Source organism: Hipposideros armiger, unplaced genomic scaffold, assembly GCF_001890085.2.
Source record: "Hipposideros armiger isolate ML-2016 unplaced genomic scaffold, ASM189008v1 scaffold_35, whole genome shotgun sequence".
NCBI classification, from domain to species: domain Eukaryota; kingdom Metazoa; phylum Chordata; class Mammalia; order Chiroptera; family Hipposideridae; genus Hipposideros; species Hipposideros armiger.
The window spans coordinates 4,089,744-4,110,107 of record NW_017731385.1 but is presented as its reverse complement, the minus strand read 5'-3'; the positions used below and the strand labels follow the sequence as shown (position 1 = coordinate 4,110,107).

General features: G+C 40.7%; 1 long non-coding RNA gene across 1 annotated transcript in view; it reads left to right on the top strand.

The window, feature by feature from the left end:
• The window catches only part of LOC109380355 (uncharacterized), a 72,671-nt gene extending 53,399 nt beyond the window's left edge, over positions 1-19,272 (top strand). The window contains exons 4-5 of the long non-coding RNA XR_002123445.1: positions 16,657-16,719; positions 19,188-19,272. This is a non-coding gene — a long non-coding RNA (uncharacterized LOC109380355). The remainder of the gene's footprint in view (positions 1-16,656; positions 16,720-19,187) is intronic.
• Positions 19,273-20,364: the final 1,092 nt, after the last annotated feature.

Here is a 20,364-nt window from a genome sequence, read left to right as displayed (position 1 = left end):
TTACAAGCCCGAGGGGTGCCCCTGCCTCACTTGATATGATAACCACATTTTCTTTTAGCTGTGAATAATTCTACATGTAAGTGAGAATGAACGATTCTTTTTTGGTGGTAATGCAGCCCTATTGAATGACTTGAGGACACATCAGTTTGGAGTCCCTGGTCTCTTCAGGAAGACTGTTCGATCAGGGAAACCTTTTCTTAGTACTTGACTTTAAGCTTATTATAGATTTCTAAAGTCTCTCAGACTCCACTTCAACTATATCTATCTTGAGTAATGTCAAGATTTTTTAATTACTTGCAAACACCATCCATGCTAGGAAGCCTAAGACTGCTGTTTTAGAAATGAGAATTATGTAGGCACTTTTCCCCTCTGCTCTCCTAATTGTCTCAAAGCATTTAGGATTCAAAGGGGCTTCAGGGTGGGACTGTGGCTCTAACCCATTTCCCTCCCTTAGAGGGGCTTCTCTACTGTTTTAACCTCCCCTGACCCTTCTGTCTCTTCCATAGGTAGGAAAAATGATATTAAACACTGTGGAAACCACAAGCTTGAAAAACCATTAGATCAAATATTCCTGAAGTTCAAGCACTTGTCTTGTAGCACGCAGTACTGCCATCACTTTCTCTGGTCCAAGTGGCAAGAAGAGGTCACCATGTATTCCTTCATCCCACAATATTTCTTGAGCACCTACTATGTGCCATGCCCTGGGGATTCAGCCATGAACAAGAGAGGAAAGGTCTCTGCTTTCTGGGGCTGATGTTCTGGCAGGGCAAGAAACAGACCATCAATAGGATAATTTCGAAGTAGTAAGTTAAGTAAATAACACAGGGCGATGTGCTGGTGATTGACTTGGGGAGGGTCTTCTTAGAAGAGCCTCATCATGGAAGCGTTTCAGTGGAGGTAGAATTTACGTGAGCCTCCAATGAAGAGAAGGAGGCACCTAAGGCCAGGAGGACCATTCCAGAGAGGGGGCCCAGGAGGGGACAGAGCTTGGCACACTCAAGGTACTGCCAGGAGGCCAGGCTCTGCAGAATCATCATGTAGGATAAGAGCGGTATGCCATGAATGTTGTGACTCCCAGGCAGGACCCAGGTCAGCTCACCTATAGCCTAGGGCGAGACATCCTGTAAGAGAGTCAGAGAGTCACTGGAGGGCTTGAAGCAGGTAAACAGCATGATGCTCTTTGCTCTGCAGGATAATCGCTCTGGCTGCTGAGTGAAGGCTGGACAGGGGGTAGGGCAAGAGAGGAGACCTGGAGTCAGGTCAGGAAGGTATTGCATAATAGGGGGAGACATGACTGTGGCTCTGCCTTGGAGGAGTTGAGGAGACGTTTCATGCAACTCATAATTGGAGCTCCCTTCTGTGGTCTCACTAAGATCCAAGAGGCCCTTAAGGCCCCAGGGGCATGGTGGGAGAGCCGCTATCCTCCTGTCCATCAGAGTAGCAGGATAGTGGCCCACCACTTAACCTGTGAGGTCTCTGTGGGGTGGCTATCAGTTTGAGTAGCATTATCACGTCTGGGAATTTCAGCAGAGGAGACCCAGTTTCCCTGAGACCCCTCCAAGAGCCTTTCCTCCCCTTCAAAGAGACCATTTTCCTCTCCCCTTCCTGCTTGGGGATCTCCAGCAAAACCTGTCCAGTGAGCTGGGAGTTTTTCAAGCTGGGATCCTCTTCCCAGGCTTTGAGTTTTTAGTGCAGCAAAGATCCCTGAGGTAAAGACTCACAAAAGTCCCGACTCCTGGCTTGGAAATGGGGCGGAGGAGGGAAAAACACAGAAGGAAGCACCCACTAATACCTCAGAAATGTCTCTGGCCTCACCTTTTGCCCCATTTTGCCTGGGGCTGGCCGTAGCACCATAAATGCCTCATTACCACCCCTCCCATTTGAGCCTCATGGATTTGCTGTCTCTGCCCCCTGTCACTGGCTGCCAGGACCCTGTAAATGCCCAGGCCGGGCTGGGCACGTCAGATCCTCCCTGGGGAGCCGGAGAGTGTTTACTCGGCTGGCAAGGAGGCTGGCCTTGGCATGAGAAGAGGCCTATTTAGAGTAGAACGCCCGGAAGGATTTATGGAGGGCCGGCTGCTGAAATAGAGCCGTCATTAAGGAAAGGTGAGCAGCCGTTGGAAGCCGGAGTATTTAGTAATGACATGGGCACAAACATCGGTCAGGGAGGGCCTTCCTAGAATGTGCTGTTTTCTGTTTGCTTTGTGGGGGGAGGAGAGTCTGCTGCCTTTTTGGGAAAATGGGGATAAAAAGATGTGTATTGAGTGCTTGTGAGAGGCAGAGGGAAGGGCTGGAAGCAGAAGTCCTTAACTCTGCCCCAGAGGCACAGGTGGACCTGGCCTTGACCCTGTGACCTGCCATGGGGCTGAGGCCTGCAGGGCGGATGGGCCATGGAGACCCACATCAGGGGTGAGGGCCCGTGAAAGAGACATCGGAGTTTTACATCTAGTTTGTACTTCACCTGCAAAAACCTCAAGACGAGCTTATACTCTTCCCTGTTTAGGATTTATTTGAAAAGTCCTAGTACCCTTGAAAGGTCTCTTACCTTAGAGTCTAAGATGTAGGCAGATTTTCATATGTGCTCCTTGAAAGCATTTACAAACTCTTCCTGACGTTCCCATGCCTTCTCTGCATTGACTTTCCTCCAGGCACAGCAGCTGCATCAGAAATAATTTCCCTAATTAATCCCTGAAAATGGAAGCCCTGAGGTCGTGTCGTTTGTGTCTGCCCAGCACCCCTTTATTGGGAGAATATCCCTCTCTCATTTTTTTGGTCCAAAAAGATGGGCATGTAACCCAAGGCAGACATGGCGATTGGTTAGGAGTAGACACATGACCCAGTCTTGGCCAATCATAGGACCACTTCCTCTGGACACAGTGATTGGTCTAGGATGAACAAGTGACCCAAGCAAGCGCAAAAAGAGTTCCTTTGGGGAATGGATGCACATTAATTTGAAAAGAGGTGTGCTTTTCACTGGAGCTGGTCAGTGGGGCCATCTTACCTGGACAGATGGGAGCCTGTGTAGAGTAGGAGAGAATGGAGCCATAGCACAGGGAAGGAGAATGGAGACAGGGAGGCAGAGGGGCACTAAGTCATCGTTAGTGCCCTGGAATGAAGCTGAGCTTGGAGTCAGTAATACTCCTGGGCTTTTTGGTTGGGTGACAGTCCCTTTTGACATGTAACAATCCGAAGTTCCTAATATAGTGAGCAAATGCATTTTGTAAAACAAAAAGACATTTTCCAAATGAGGTTGCTGAGATCTATAGTAAGCACGAAACTTCTATCTGTGAAATTGTGAAGAAGGAAAAAGAAATTCATGCTAGTCTTGCTGTCGCACCTCACACTGGAAAAAGTTACGGCCACGGTACATGAAAGTGCTTAGTTAAGAAGAAAAAGGCATTACATCTGTGGGTGGAAGACATGAACAGAAAATGTATTCCAACTGACAGTAACGTGTTGAGCCAGAAAGCATTGAGCCTATATAAAGACTTCAGCAAGGGACCCCCTAAAATGAGTGACAGCAAGCCATTTACTGCAAGTAAGGGATGGTTTAAACAGATTCAGGAATAGAGTTGGACTGAAAAATATAAAAATGACTGGAGAGAGCACATTCACATAACTTCTATTATAGTATATTATTATAATTATTCAATTTGATTATTAGTTATTGTTAATCCAATATTTTCTGTTTGTTAATTACCTATTTTAATTCATATGGAATACTGATACCTACTCAAAGAGTTTCTTCCTTATGCTGTATCACACTACTTTTCCAGGTCAGGAAATACATTTCCTTGAAACATTACTATTCTCAAAAAGGTATGTATTTTGAAGGGCTCAATTAACTTATTGTGTAGACAGAAATCAATCTAATTTGATTTATGTAACTGGCTTAAAAGTCATCACATTTTACCTTCAACCAACTGTGTTTTTGATCTGGTATTTATTTGCTAATTTAGACATTGTATAGTTTTAATTGTACTATTATTATTCTAAGATGATTTAATCCCTCAGAGATCCTCTAGCAACAAATGGTTATGAAACTTGTATTTTTAAAAGAAAACCAATGGGCTTTTGGGTTAGTTTTCAAGCTAAAAAACAAATATTGAGCTCTTTCAAATGCCGTTAACCTTTTTTTTTTTAAGGATGAAAGTAGGAAGAATTGGGAGAAGCAACAGTATTTGTAAACAATCTTAGTTGAGAGGCTAAGAGATCGCAGTCTAAACATAGCCCTGCAAAAGGAGGGAGAAAGAAATTGGTGGAGAAGTGAGGTGTCCTACGGCTGGCCATGCCCCTGGGTACAGAGGAGCCCTTCGCAGTCCTGCCCTTAGACTTGATGGGCAGACAGAACCAGGAATGAATGAAAGTCCCATTCAAATGGCTCTTTTCATTCTGGAATCTAAAAGGACTGCTCAGAGTCCAGGTCAATGAGCCGTGATGTAACCGCAGACAGGCAGCCACCTCTGAGACGAAACATAAACCCGGGTTCTTGCCAGAATATTCCACCAACGGGCTGGGCAAGCCACTGCCCACATTTCCAAGTAGCCACGTGCCATATTCTAATGTTTTCTTATCTACGCCAAATGTCTTGGCCCTTGAGTGCTCGGTTTAGCATTTTATCCTAACCTGCCTTATGTTTGTCTCTGTTTCCTATCTCTGTACTTTGTCCCCCAACCTGGTTGGGAGTAAGGGTGGGACAGGTTTTTAAACAAACAGACCAGGCTCTGTATCCCAGCTGAGTGCCTTAACTACCAAGAAGAATTTAACACATCCTTACTATGTATGTGTTTGAAAGTTTTACTTTTTTTTTGGAGGGGGAGGGGGAGTTGGGGGAGGGGAACAGTGTTGGGGAATTGGGGAGGGGAACCAGCCAAGTTGTTGTTTTTCAGTCTTAGTTGTGGAGGGCACCAGTCACCATCTGGCTGCCCGTCGGCAGCTGGTGGCCTCTAAGCTCAAAGTGCTGTGTTACAATCTTAGTTGCTGGTGGGCATAGCCACCATTCCATGCAGGAGTCGAACCGGCAACCTTATTGTTAGGAGCACGTGCTCTCAACCGCTGAGCCATCCTGCCACCTGTTGGCAGCTCAGCAGCAGCTCACCTTGGGCGCAGTGTCACTGGCCCATGTGGGAATCGAACCGATGGCCCTGTTGCTCAGAGCTCGCGCTCTGAAGCTAACGCTTAACCAACTGAGCCACTCGGCCAGCCCCTGAAAGTTTTACTTTTAACATCCTTCCTGGGCATCAGCTTCCTCATCTATAAAGTAGTACTAGCATCCCAGAAAAGGCACCGAGCACACAGCTTGGCACATAAGTCAGTTCTTAATACATATTAGCCAGCCATCATTGTTTGTATTTTTATCATTATCACTGGCATAAGTGTGTAGCCTTCTGAGGTTTTAAATGCCCTACTTTGAAGAACAACTGTCACTTAATGACTAGCTTCTCGCATGATGTTAAAAAGTAAGTCTCATTAAAAAAGAAGTCCTACATTGTTACAATCTCACACCAACTTGAGGAGGTGACACTTTCTTTAAGTTTGAACACAACAGGGGTAAAGCAATTCAAAATGTAGAAAGAAAATAAACACCAGCTCAGGGCTCCTACACAGCAGAATAAAAACGTTAGGGTTGGGGGTGGGGGTGGGGGATATGTGTGGGAGGCTGTATTTGAAATCAATTATAATCATTCCAATCCCATATGCTTCCCTGTGTCATATGGGAGACGGTCCGTCTCAGAAATCCTTCCTGGAGAAAGTTTCTTTGGACTCCTTCGTTGCTCAGTGGGATTTCCTTCGCAGGTAGATAGTTATTGGTTGGTGCGTTGCTTGGTTTTCTCTCAGGAACCCATTGCATTCCTAGTGGCTGGCCCCAGACCTTTCTGCTCACTGTTCAGCAATAGACAAACCTACCTTTTAATAGTCAATCGAAGCTCAGACTTCTTCCCATCAGGCAGCTGCAGACAGAGTGACCACACAGCAGGGGTTGCCTAGTCCCAGGTAATGCCTGGTGTTCCAGCATCCTGTCTGGTCAGTATCTGTCCTGGGTTTCCCATTTTTAATAAAGTATTAGTAACAATAGTTGCATTCCAAGAAGTTGGTATGGCTTGGGGAGATCTCCATTTGGTACTTCCCGTTCTTCCAGCGTCTCGACCAGAAGCATGCAAGACTCACTCACGTGCAACAAATAGAGTTCTCACTTCAACGTAATGTGAAAACTGAAAGTTGAGTGAAACTCTTTTTTCTTAATCCTTCCAGGCTCAATGTAGGTCATCCCTCCCGTTCAGGAACAGCATGCAGGGTGGATGCTAGTGGGACGAGTGTGCTCACACACAAGCATTTGGGGACAGCTGGCCTCTTCCATTCTCAAGGAGTGATGGGAGAATCATCAAGGCATCCAGGCTGACTGGCCGCTTGGTATATTATGGTCTGTGCTGAGTCACAAAGCTTCCAGGCTTCTCTTGTGGGAAATCATAGGGTCGGTGTGAGAGAAGATATATGTGTGATCTTGCTTCAGAGCATTTAGAGAGTCATCTGAAAGTTTTTGCTATGATAGCCTATGGTATACATCTACAACTATTATTTAAATGGGAATGCTTTTTATTTGTAATAAACCTTTCAACAGCAGTGACCTCCAAATCAGGGTAAGTGCATGTTTAATGAAAAGGCACACACTGCATTTTCATCTCTTAAGAAATTGGATGATGGATATAAAACTTGGACAAAAAATTTGTCAGCAGTTGTCATCCACCAGGGGAACTGCAGCAGTCATTGACCACATGAAAACCAAAAGACACCAATCTACTGAAAAAGCAGTAACATCTATCACTATTATTTATTTTTTGTACCCTCCACACCTCCCCAACCACGTCGAATGCATGCAAACTGCAGCAAGGGTTTTATATAGCACTCTGTGAAGCAGGACTTTTCATTTCGATCGTATGCCTTCTTGTCAATTAATTTTGCTTGTTTCGATTATATATTTTCTTGTGCACATGTGAAAAGTGAAACCATGGCTGTTAGTGTGTTAGCCCCTTTGGCAGCAGAAGAATTTTTGCCAACAGTCAAGTGATGCCTCATTCATATCAGTGCAATTCGATGTTTCAAACAGGACACCAGTTAACTCTAATAATAATCTAATATTTTCATCCACTTCATGGAATCAAAGTCTAGTTTTTGGAGGTTCACTCTGTAATTGCATTCAATTTCCAGGAGAAGTAAGAGAGGGATAAAGTAAAAACAATTCAAATGGTTTCTTTGGTGAAAGGGTAGAAAGGATGGCCAGAGTGTGGCTGTGAATGTGTCTTGGCATAGAGTTATGCTTTTGGAGCTATGTATTTATTTTACATAATTCAAAACCAAAGTTAAAATAGTGACAATCAGTGCCCCCAAATTGGAAACAAATGGAAATCACTCGTATAACTGTATGTCGTGTTGGTGGCATAACCATCTAAAGACAAACATTACTTCAAGAGACTTGAAAGCACATCATTTTGCCTGTACGGTGGTGATGGTGACACCACAATGCAAAGCTTCTTACTGTCACTGAACTGTACACTTAAAACTAAAATGTTAAAAGGGCAAATTTTAGGGTATATGATTTTACCACCATAACAATACTTATTTTTTTTTTTTTAGAATTTTAGAAAAGTCAGAAAGCTAAAAAAGAAAATAAATCATCCGTATTCCTACTATTTAGAGGGGGAAAAAATGTGTTTACTGGCTGTGTCCATTAAAAGCCCTGGAAGCAATGAGAAGTCAGTGATAATAGCAACCAAGGGTCCCAATTGTGGCCTCAATAGCATTTCTCACTAAAGGGAATCTGAGCTCCTAAGAGAAATGGCTTGTTCCAAAATCGCTTATTCTAGGTCTGTTGCAAGACTCAAAGACTAAAGCAGTCATGTCAAAGGGACATGAGAGAAAATTGAATGAGTTCCTGCTGGCCAAATTTAGGACAATTTTTGCATCAAGCTAGTAATGACCATGGTTAATTATAATGTATTGGATGAATACATATTCATTACCGCATAATGGAAGTCCATGAATATAAAAAAAAAGGAAACTCTTCTTTAAGAAAAATGTCAGCTGATTTCAATGTAGAGGTGTGAAATTAGAAAATTACCGTCGTGCAAACCCTCGGTTAACAATTAATTTAGGCAAGAGTCTTTAATGGCTGGTGATACCATTAGGGGACATCTGCCTTCCCCCAGACGTCAAATTCCATGAAGTGTGGGAACACTTCCGGTTTTGTTCCCAATTATATTCCCTGTTTCTCTATGCTCTGCGCTGTGCCTGTCACAGAGCAAGTGCATAAATATGTGTTGAATGGATGGATGAATGAATATAGAAATATGCCTTCTCTCCTCATCAACAGTAAGTAATCTGTTGCTTTATCCATCAGAGCCTCTGATTGTTTATGTGCCAGTTTCTCGATTTCAACAGGTAGCCTGAGTTGTGAAGCTGGTAAGGTATTGTCTTGACCCGTTTTCTAGGTATTAGCTATGTCTATGTATTTATTTCTCAAAAGACAGTTTAGTCCCAAACTTTATAGCATATCTATACTCTGTTACACTGCAAGAAGGCTTTTCTACTTTTACTTTAAAAGAAAGAATACTTCTGTTTGATCTTCTCAAAAAAATATGTATTTTCTCTCTCATGTACTAAGCTCTCTGTGCCTTCATAACTTTTGCTGTAAATGTTCCTGAAATGCTATCTTCATGTATGAAAGTTAGATAAACCAGAGGAACTTATTCAGAAACCGGATGGGCTGTCAGGAGCCCAGGGTGGTCCAGCAGTGTGTGAATGATGGGACCACTCACTAAAATGAGGAGAGAAACACTTCTGAGGGTGGTTCTCAGGATCCGGGGGGGAGAGGTGGGATGCTGGGTTTGGAAGTGCTTTAAAAACTAACATTTGTTGCAAATATTAGGCATTCTTCATCATCATCATCATCATCACCATCATTATCACAGTGTTTAACCAAGGTTTTGACATTATTAAATATATAACTTACACTAACTCAGAGTACTGACAGGAAAAATCCCAGGAAAAACATAATTCTGTATATGTATTACTTCTATTATAACATTTTAATGAAAATCATATTTTTGTTTAAATGAATTTCTTTCTACTCTAGAACAAGGATATGGTAATTTTGTCTGTACTATAGTTCAATTTTTTTTTCTTAATTTAAAATCGAGAGTTCTTAGGAATAATTTTCCAGGAATAATAATTCTCTTATTTCAATTCATAGAATCTACTGCCAGGTTATTCCTTGGTAATTTTACACAAAGAAGAGGTTTGATTTCTTCCAGTACCATTTCATTTTTTGATGTCTATTACCAACGTGTAGCTAGAACATAGAATTATTTTCCTGATGAGAAAGCATCCTTTTGTTGAAAATGCTAACAATGGAGTATAAATTTCAGTTTTGTCTCAGTGCAAATCATAGTAGAGGTACAATGTATGCATGAATGCATGAAAACAAGGAAGCCCCTTATTAAATTACTCCCCCAACATCAGCCAGAAAGAGTTTTGAAAGTGTTCTATTCCAAATTAATAAAAACATATATAATAACACAAATTTGAGCTTCTGTTCAACTCTGAGTTTGCTTATCCATCGTTACTCATAAAACCCATCCAGGCTTGGGGTCATTGACAGACATCCAACCACCCCTAGGTTTGCTATCTCCCTGGGAACTGAAAACTATCGCAGAAATAGAAATATTTCACAATTATTGTATTTTTATCATAAATGAAACAAGTAGAAGATGAGCTGGTGGTTCTTCCTATTTACCTGTGAGCCCGGTGATAAATGGCAGGATTCACAGTCAGCTGGACATTCACAAAGGTGAATTATGTCATTAAAGAAAGTTTTGAAATAATTGAAAAGTACAAATCTTGAATTAAAAACGACCATTGTTCCATTGCCCACAAGTAGCCATTGTGCAGAGAGCCCTTCAGTCTGTTTTCTAAGCATATACAACGATTATTGTTTTCATGGTTGTCATCAATCTGATTTGTAAACCGCTTTTCTCATGTGCATCATGGATGGTATTTCATATCATTAAATATATTCTAACATAAGTTTTAATATCTACACAGTAGACAACCTAATGACTGTGCCATAACTTAATTCAATATTTGGGGACATTTATGTACAAGTTTGAGCAAGTCTTTTTATACATTCAGTAAATATCCTAAAAGTAGAATTTCTGCAACAAAAGATGTTCATGTTTTTAAAAGCTTTTGATAAACATCTTGGGAGGCTTCCTCGGGAGCATTTCATATTATCATTAAAGCAGCATACTTAAAGACAACAACAAAAAAAACAAAGTTACTCCATTATTTTAACTTACCTCTGATTACTACTGAGTTTGAAATTTTAAAATATATGTTCATTCGTAATTTGTGTATGCATGTGGTGTTTTGGGGAGAGGGGGCCACCTCTCCATGTCTTCTAGGGCAAAAAGTTGTCTTTTTCTTATTGATTTGAATAAGTCTAGTTTGTACAAACAGCAACAAAAGGCCAATGTCTACGATAACAGAATAAGCTGGTTGGTGATAGATTATTTGTTGTATGACTACATGGTGGTCTTTCCAATAAAACAATCACTGAGAAAACAACCAACCAAACAAAACCCCAACACTTTGCAATGATAGTCAATAGCCAAGACATTAGAACCCCTGGTATTTTGATATGAGGGGGGTCCAAGAAGTGGGGGCCAGCCCTCACCTCCTCCTGGACAGATGCTTGTGAGGACCCAGAGCCAAGGGCACAGCCCCAGCCCATGACCATATTTCTGTCAGGAACATTTCCTCCTTGTGACCAGGTCTCAAGGATGGCTGGGGCTGTCCTTTCCTGCTCAGGTTGCCATAGAGGTCAAGGCATCAGGCCGACCCCGCCATGTCCTAGATGGGTGACTCTGGACATGATTCTCAAGGCAGCCTTAATATTCCCATTTGTGAGGAAAAAATGATCTAAGAGGCCTAAAGAACTTTGTGTAACACCACACACATTAAATGTTCAAACTGCATTCCAACTGCATGGACGTAATTGACTTTTTTCTTACCGACTTACAAGAAACACTTTATATTTTAGAGCCAGCAACCGAAACTAACTTTCTAGGATGACTTCAGTAGCAGGTTAGTTGCTGATGACCCAATTACAGGTTCACATAATACCATACTCCTTTCTTGGATAAAGCACTCACTGAGCACCAAATGTATTAATTATTATTTTTACCATTTTTCTACAAGACTGGCTGGTGGGTGTTGGGAGGGAGAACAAGAGAGAGGAGAGGAAATAGGGAAGTGGGCTAAGACCTGGGGAACCCTGAGTACCATTTTGGCACAGTCGGGGTTGAGTAACAATCCAGCCACCTTCTCAGAGCAGGAAAACCCCCATAAGCCTGGTCACTAGGCACCCACAACTCTCTCCTCCTGAAAAGGCACAGAAGATGCAAAGCCCATATATGCACACAAGGCTTTCTGTGCCCCTAGTCCTGTCTGATGTTGACCAAACGCGGCAGATCAGAAGCCACATGGAAAGCATAAATGGAGCCCACATCCCCCATTAAAATGCTCACTGCAGTCAGACGCTGGGCTGTGTAGGACGCTGGGGATGTGTGTGTCAGTGAGGATTTCAAGGAATTTGGCGTATTCTGGGCTCTGCCTCTCCAGCAAAATGATTTCCACTTGTTCCCTGCATTACAGGCTCTCTCGATTATGTGAAGTGGCGGTATCCCTTGCCGGCACAATTGACAACACTAATAAAAATAGATAACGTATTTTTAAAACCTACAGCAGATTGTCATGGCAATAAATAATTGTATCATGGTGCTGTCATAGCAACGAAGCCTGTGTAACAGAGACAAATCAAGCCTATATACATTTCCCCCCCTAAATTTAGGTGTTTGAAAAGAGTTAAAATAGCCTATAGTCGTGGAGAGGTGCATTAAAAAAAATTCTTAACCTTCATTGGAAAAAATATTTTTAGTCAATCAAAAACATCTGAATTGCTTATTGTCATATTTCTCCATTCTCTTCAATGTAAATCTAAACTTCCCTTTTTGTCATTGTATTATATATTATGTATTTTTAAGGGCTTTCACGAGCAGGGGAAGTCTAGAGTGGTTTCTCTCTCTCTCTCTCTCTCTCTCTCTCTCTCTCTCTCTCTCTCTCTCTCTTTCTCTCTCTCTCTCCCTCCCTCCCTCCTTCCCTCCCTCTCTCTTCCATTCGGTCACTCTCTCTTTTTCAGAAGTAATTTTTAAGGCAGAACATCATAATTCTTGAACTTTCCTCTGGCAGCTAATGACACAATATCAATGGAATAACAAGTTACATTAGCTAAACCATGCCACACCAAATTAATAGCTAGTTTCCACAATCTTGGCATCATTTTTTTAAAGCATTTATTACTGTGTGATATCTAGTGTGTCGTTTTGAACTCTAGAGTACCAGAGCTAACTATGATTATTCTCTCACCCAGGAAACGTTCCCTCCTGACTTCAACTAAAGTCTACTGAAATGACAAACAAGTGACATATCCTCAAAAGGGGAGAATGATTTTTTTCACAGATATGTAATTATTGTACCATTAAGGGACAATCTCAAAGTCCAAAATAATTACATGAAAAAATGCTGCAGTTTCCTACATGACAAACAAGACCTCTTTCATTTTTTCCCCCCTCTCTTTTCTTTCCTTTCATTATGATGAAAAAAAAATGTCACTTGTTCTTCTTTGGTGAAGATTTCTATCCAAATCCCCATCAGGAAGGGGCTGTCATGCCATAGAAACAGGTGTGTGAACTTGGCAACACTGCTATGCAGTATCATTTAACTTTTAAACTATTATTACTTAGAAAACCATAAAAATTAGATCACAAATCCTTAAAAATTAAACAATTAAATGAGATAGTGCATGAAAAGTATCTAATCCACATTTAGTGCTCAGAAATATGTTAGCTGCTATTTTTAACTCAAATCAAAGATCGAATTTTGTATTTAACTTTGATAAGAAACTGAAATGATGAGATCCTTAAACACCTATGATGTAGGAAAAACTCTACTATAAGCATCATAAATTATCTATCCTAAATCAATGCCTCTGGGTGGTGGACACACAATGCAATATATAGATGATGTATTATAGAGATGCACACTTGAAACTTATATCATTGTGCTAACCAGTGTCACTCCAATACATTTCATTAAAATTTAATTTAAAAATAAATGCTTCTAATGAGACTAATTTCTTTCTTCACTATGTCCCTTCATAACAATTTTCATGGTGTATTTTTCCCAGGTGAGCTTTATTAAAAGGTGACTGCCAAGGAGTGAGCAGACCCTGGCCTTAGCTGGGGAGAAGAGGGAACAGTGTCACATTACAGCTGAGGGCCACCAGCTTCATTGTAGGTCTACCTGGAGCAGGTGGGGCTCCCTGGATGACAGGAGACAAACCTGCTGCCTGTGTAGCCCCAGCTCTACTGCGAAAACATGATGGCTGACAGTAAATGAGAAGACACCTGTGAAGGGATCAGAGAGATTCTAACTTGCCCAAGAAACCGGAAACGAGTAGCTTCCTATGGATAAAATGTGCTGTATGCTCAGGGAGGACGGTCCTGTTTCCTTGAAGATGCCTCAGCAAGAGCTCATCGTTCTTGCAGAGAGAACACTTATTTTGGGTTGTGGTAGCTTCTTCTTTTTTCCTTCTTCGAGGATTCCTTTTTGTCTTTATGCTCTGGGGTTTTGTTTTATTTATTTCGTTTTGTTTTTATGAGGACAGCCACCAAAGGACAGTCCCACTTTTTGAGAATGTTTTACGCTGTGCCTTTGAAAGGGACACACCTCCAGAAAGTTATCACACGTGGGGGAATCCTTCACCAAATCTAGAAAGATGCATGGCTTTGTCATTTTTCTCATTGCAAAACCTCAGGTCATAGATTTACCACCCCCTGGATTTAGGACATAAATTTCAATATGTCCTTCTAAAGAAGGAAGGGAAAAGAAGAAAATTAATAGATGTTCTTTCTAAGTGATGGTGCTATTGATGGGTTTTATTTTCCTTGCTTACATTTACCCTATTCCTACAAGTAATATTTTTAATCTGAAAAAATGGACATTCTATAGGGAAATCAAATTCTTCTTTGTGTGTATCTATTGCCCTGGATGTAATTAATTAAAACTAAATAAAAAGGAGGGGGATGGACCAGATGGGGTCTGTGACCTCATCAGCTTTTATTTTATTTATTTATTTATTTTTAGCTGAGCCATCCTGCCAAATAGCTCAGCGGCAGCTCATCTTGGGCCGGGAATTGAACCAGTGACCCTGTTGCTCAGAGCTCGCACTCTTTTTTTTTTTTTTAAGATTTTTATTGGGGGAATTGGGGGATGGGAACAGTGCTGGGGAATTGGGGGAAGGGGAACAGATAAGTTGCTGTCCCCTTGTTCTTCAGTCTAGTTGTGGAGGACGTTGCTTCACTGGCCCAAGTTGGCACCATCATTGCGCTCTTCCTGGGCGAGGCAGATCAGTCGCCAGCTTCTGGACGGCTGCTGACCGCTCACACTGGCTGCTGGCTACACACGGTAGCCCATGGCAACCCACTGCCGGCGACTCATGGCAGCCCAGCTCCAAGTTGAACTGTTGTTCAGCATCTTAGCTGTAGAGGGCAGTGTCACTGGCCCTCATATGTGGGATCCGAACCGGGGCCCTCTGGCATCCCAAGCCAACTCTTAACCAACGTGCCACTCGGCTGGCCCAGAGCTCACACTCTTGAGTGAGCTCTTAACCAACTGAGCCACTTGGCCAGCCCCTCGTCAGCTTTTAGATGCCATAGGTTTGATTTCTACAAGTAAGCATGCCAACTGGGAAGACGTGACAGATAGTGGCATCCTGCTTATTACCTTAAATGCCTTAATTGTTATATTTATTGTTTTGATAGTATCATTAATATCATTGTGTTGCATGTGACACTTTGAAATTGTTTTCTCATTTGCTATTTTCTCTTGAAACTGTAATATGATTTCACCCATTTTACAGAAAAGAAGACTGAATCACCCCCTGTTCAGTCCTCAGAACCCCTTCTCATACCCTGTCTCTAGGAAATCCAAAAGCCGTTTCAAGTTGACATTGATTTTTAAGTGGCACGTGATTTTTGTGCGGATGTGAGAGGTGACAGCAAATTTATCTTCCTAATGATGTTTTGCTTCAGCTAACATACAAATCGGCGTGCATTTTCTGAGCTTTCATCAGCTGAAAGTAGGGTATTTTGTGATGGGGAGGAAATGCCTTGAGATTCAAAGTTGGCCATGGTTTAAAACAAACAAATAAATGGAGGAAAACATTTGCAGCTGTGACCAAGCAGTATAGCAAGAGTTAATATCTTTATTATATAATGAGCTTTGGCAAATCGATAACAGCACCGCTAAACTCCATCAGATAAAATGTGCAGTACTTTTAATTTTTATATTTTCTATGACTGGGAAAAGAAATATTTCTAGTTGAAAATATAGAAATGTTTGCTCAAACGTTGCATTACTGCTCAACCCTCCTATAAGCAAAGAAATTCAGTTTAAACCAAATTGGGGTGAGGTACCTTCCAAAACAAGCATTTAAAAATAGGAAGTCAGTATATTTCATCTTGAAAATTATTTATTTTGAAAGTCAACCTGTCAATATCTATCAATATGTATCAATAAGAGCCATTAAAATGTCCCATTGTTCCACAGTTTTAAGGCAATAATTACATATATGGAAAATGCAAGAAGACATTTGTCATATGTAAAACAACTCTCCAGTGATGTGAAAAAATACTCCTGGGAAAATATATGCTGGGAAAAGTAAAACAAAATTGCACGTACCCTATGATTATAATGCTTTAGGAATAAATATAGGAAAGCAATAGAAAAGAGACACCTGGATAACAGGGATTGTGGGCCTTTAATAATAATAATGGTAATAATAATAATAATTATTATTATTGTTGTTATTATTATTTTTACCTTCTTTCTTTTTTCCAAATAGTTACTGTGGGGATTTTTTTCTCGTTTAATTTTCATCTCTTTTTCTTCCCCGTGTTTTAATGTAAAAGTGTAGCTATGGACCATTGGAACACCAAGCGTTGGTCTGCTACATAAGAAATGTAATGGAAAGCAACCCAGAACCTCCCTCCAGATTTAAAAGTATATAAATGCCACTGTATCAAGCAAAAGGAACCTGTTATGGTTTTATATAGAGCAGTACTTTTTTTTTTAATGTGTTCTTATCAGGACAACAGAATCTCAGAAATGCCTTTACTCAATCACTAGGTAAGTGTTTCTATAGAGGGTGATTCTGAGAATCATCTATAGGAGCAGAATGTCTCTCTCGAAAAATGACACTTGAACATGTTCTCTGGGCTACTCACTCACTCTTTTACAAGGACCTATGTGATCCATTCCTGCTTGAGTTTAGTTCTATAATTTTTTTTATAGAAGTGGATTAATTTTTAAGCTCTCTCTCCTTTTTGTTTTTTGTTTTTTTAAAAAACTCTGTAGCCCCATAACCTGGACAAGAAGTCTTTTCCTCTGTTATCCCAGTGTTGCCAGGGGGCTTTGAGCCAGTCTTTGCCTATTTGACTCTAAGCGTCTCTGAGCATCTATCTCCACCTTTGTTTCCTTCAGGTTTGTCTGTGTCCTGTGGTTTCAATGCTTTGATGTTTCCCCTTGAAGTTTTCTCAGAAGTTGGTAAGTACAGAGATTGAAAACAAACAAATGAAGAAAAGGATTTTGTTATAAAAACAGAATATACTAATTGTTTTTTTAAAAAAATAAAGATGCAAACGATCTAAAAGAGTAGAAAATTAGAAAGTCAGTCTCTGTCTACTCCAGAGGTAACCCAATTTGGAGTATATCTTTTCATCTCTATGAATAGAGCAGCTTTTTTTTTTCTAAAAAGGAAAGACATTGAAACATTTGTTGTTAACAGTGAGTTTAATGTAGCCTTGAAATGTTGAGCTTTTTTCTTAAAGTTTATGCTTTGTAAAGAAAATGTGAGACCCAGGCGTGCGATTGCTCCCAGTTCCACGCAGGTGGGGCGTACGCTCAGGTTCAGGTGAGTTCCAGAAAAGGGATTAGGTTGTGTGTGGCAGATGAACGAATGTTTTACATAGAGATCAAGAAATTACCCAGGTCGAAATATTTAATCAAATGCTTCTCTTGAAGAATTTGAGCTGCTTGGATTTGCAAATTCAGGTGACAGAAACCCTTGAGGAACCATAAGGGGGAAGCTCTGACGTGTTGTTTCTGCTTGATGGTGGCGTGTTTGTCTTTTGTTTTGATTTCGTGTTTTCCTCTGGTGGATGAAGCTTCTGTCCTGGTAGTTCAGACATGTGATGAAAAGCAGTTCTTTGCAGAGGCTGCTTGGGCTAAGTTGTACCTTTATCCTTTTTTTTTCAGCAGGAAGCTCTAATTGATTCCTGGGAAAGAGTGCACATAGCCTCTAAAACTTGACCTCCCTGAATTTCCAGCTTAAAAAAAAAGAGAGAAGCCACCCCTTTTAAAATAATAAAGCAGCGATAGAATTCTTAGTGATTTTAGTTGTAAAAGATATAAAGAAAATGGACAACTAGGATATATGAGTCATGTTTCACATTATGAACATTCTTACAGTCAAGTTTGAAAGCTTAAAGAAAAAATTTTAAATTAATCTTGTAAGTGTAATGAAGTTCCCAAAGGGTTATATAAATGTTGGTATATAAAATGACCTGAATTAAAAAAAGAAAATTCTTTCCAGAAATATTAAGGGGGATTTAAAACCAGAATTGTTTATTCTTTCCATGGCTTTCTTTTAGATTCAGTACTTACAGGCAAAGGATATGTTTGCAATTTGCCAAAAATGGATAATTGCGTTATTTCCAATTAATGAAAATAGAATGACTTGAGGTGGGGTTACGTTATTTAAATGACCATTAATGATTTAAAATTATTTTAATGAAAACAGGGTGTTATCCCTATTAAAAACAATAAATTATTTAATAGTTAATGTATTCCATCTGCAAGCAAGCTGAAAAAGTCTCCATCACTTACAAAGGAGGTGTTTCATTTATTTAGAAAGCTACATTCTTTTAGGATAGTTATTAAACATTATAATTTAAAATTCTGGCTGAATGCTGGCTGAACACATTGTACAGAATGAGTAAAGCGTTGGGTTAGGATATCCTATTAATTGACAGGAAACAAACACCCCAAATCAAGAGTATTTGTAAATTATAAGAAAAGGCAAAAAAAAATGTTTATTTTAAATACTCATGTGACCATTGCACAATTCTCATCTGACACAAAAATAATCTCTTTTTCTCATTATGGTTGTTATTAGTTTTAGGTTGTGATCAAGAACAGTACCACTCAGCCATAATTTAGAAAAATTTCCTTCAAGCCATAAAACCTGAGAACACACACACACACACACACACACACACACACACACACACACACCCTTAAAAGCAAAGTTTTCTTTTCCATTCCATTTTTTAACTTTCATATAAGGGGAATTTCAAAAATGCATCTGGTTTCTAAAAGTCAGCCTGTTTCACTCTTAAAAAATTGGATCATTTTAAAATGAATGGTTAAGCAAATGGCAGGATGTCTCTAGCATGAAGTATTACTCAGAAATAGAAAGGAACAATTGATTCACACAACAACGTGCATCTCAAGGAAATTACGCTGAGTGGAAAAGCCAATCCCCAAAGTTTATATTCCTCATGATTCCATTTCTACACTATGCTATAAATGACAAAATTGCAGAAATGGAGACTAGATTGGTGGTTGGCAGGGGTTAAGGAGAAGGGAGAGAAGTGAGTGTGGTTATAACAGGCCAACTGAGGGACGCTTGTGGTGATGAAAACGTCCTGAGTCTTGACCGAGGTGATGGATACTTAAACCTACGCATGGGATAAAACTGTGTCGAACTAAATACACACACATGCAAATGAGTTCAAGTAACACTGGGGAAAGCCGGACGAGATCTATGGATGGTATCCAAGTCCATATCTCCATTGTTATATTGTACTATAAGTTTGCAAGATGTTACCGTGGCAGAAACTGAGAAAAGGGTCCGTGGAATTTGTATTATTTCTTACACCTGCATAGGAATCAATCTATAGTTATTTCAAAATAAGAACTTTAATTGAAAAAAAAAAGTTTTACTGTTTTAGGATTGTCCCAGGCGATGTCACCCTTCTCCTGGTCCCAGGAGATGTTCGGAGGAACCCTTTCAGATACTCCGGAACAAAATTCCAATCTCCTTGGTACCACAGGTAAAAGTAGCAAGTTTCAAAAAGCACACACTAGAGGCGGCCGGTTGGCTCAATTGGTAAAAGCATGGTGCTGATAACACTAAGGTTGCCGGTTCGATCCCCGAATGGGCCGCTGTGAGCTGCACCCTCCTTTAAAAAAAACCCAAAACACAGTAGCTTAAAATTTTTCTCCCTCTGTGGACTCTGCTGTTCCATGGCAGGTGCTTTTGTGTTTAGATAGGGCCAGAGAAAAACTCCCCCTGACAATGCCCATTCCTGAGTATGTGTGGGAAGCTTGCGTTCCAGCTTTGCATCCTTGTGCACTGAGGTCTCCAAATGGCTGTGAATCTCTGTACCCATCTCTTGTTTCTTCCTTTTGTCTCAAGCTGTGAACAGGTCCAAACAAACAACTCTTTGGAAGCGCTCTGAGCTCCCATAGCTGTGGAGCTCTTAGTTCCTCCTTGCCACACCTTAGGACCACGTTGGGGTTCTCCAAACCCCCTGGGCTCACAGGGGAAGGTGTTAACAGTTGCTCTAGAAATAAATAACTCTCGCTATTTCTCCAGTCAAATACTTTAGGCACTCTCTTCCCAGTTCTCCTAATTCATCTCTTCCTATGCCAGAAGCTGTCCAACGCTTGGCTCAGGATTGCTCTGCAGTGTCATTTACTCACGTTCTTTCCTACTTGCTCCTGTTTTCTTCTCACAGAAGGTGGCCCCTTTCACTTTGTCTTTTCCCCTTTGAGTCCGTGTAGCACACGCATCCCCATAGCCACTAATTCAACAGGTCCCTCCAAGGTGGTGCCACTCCTGAACCTTTCATAGATGAAGCCTAAGAAATATGGCTGTCTTCTGTTGTTGGAGGGGATGAGCTATTGAAGGAGAGTGTTGCCAAGCTCCTGTGGACAAGCTGATGCCAAAAACACTCTTATAGCCTGGATAGGGATACTTAGCAGGTTGTTTCCTGATAAAGCCAGGTGAATCAGGATCCTCAATCAGCTTAATAATTTTGGGAGGACTTAGGTATGTATTATGTAAAATAATTTTGAAGCTTCTCTTCTTTGGTTTGGCTGCCATAATAGGCTTTTTTTTTTTTT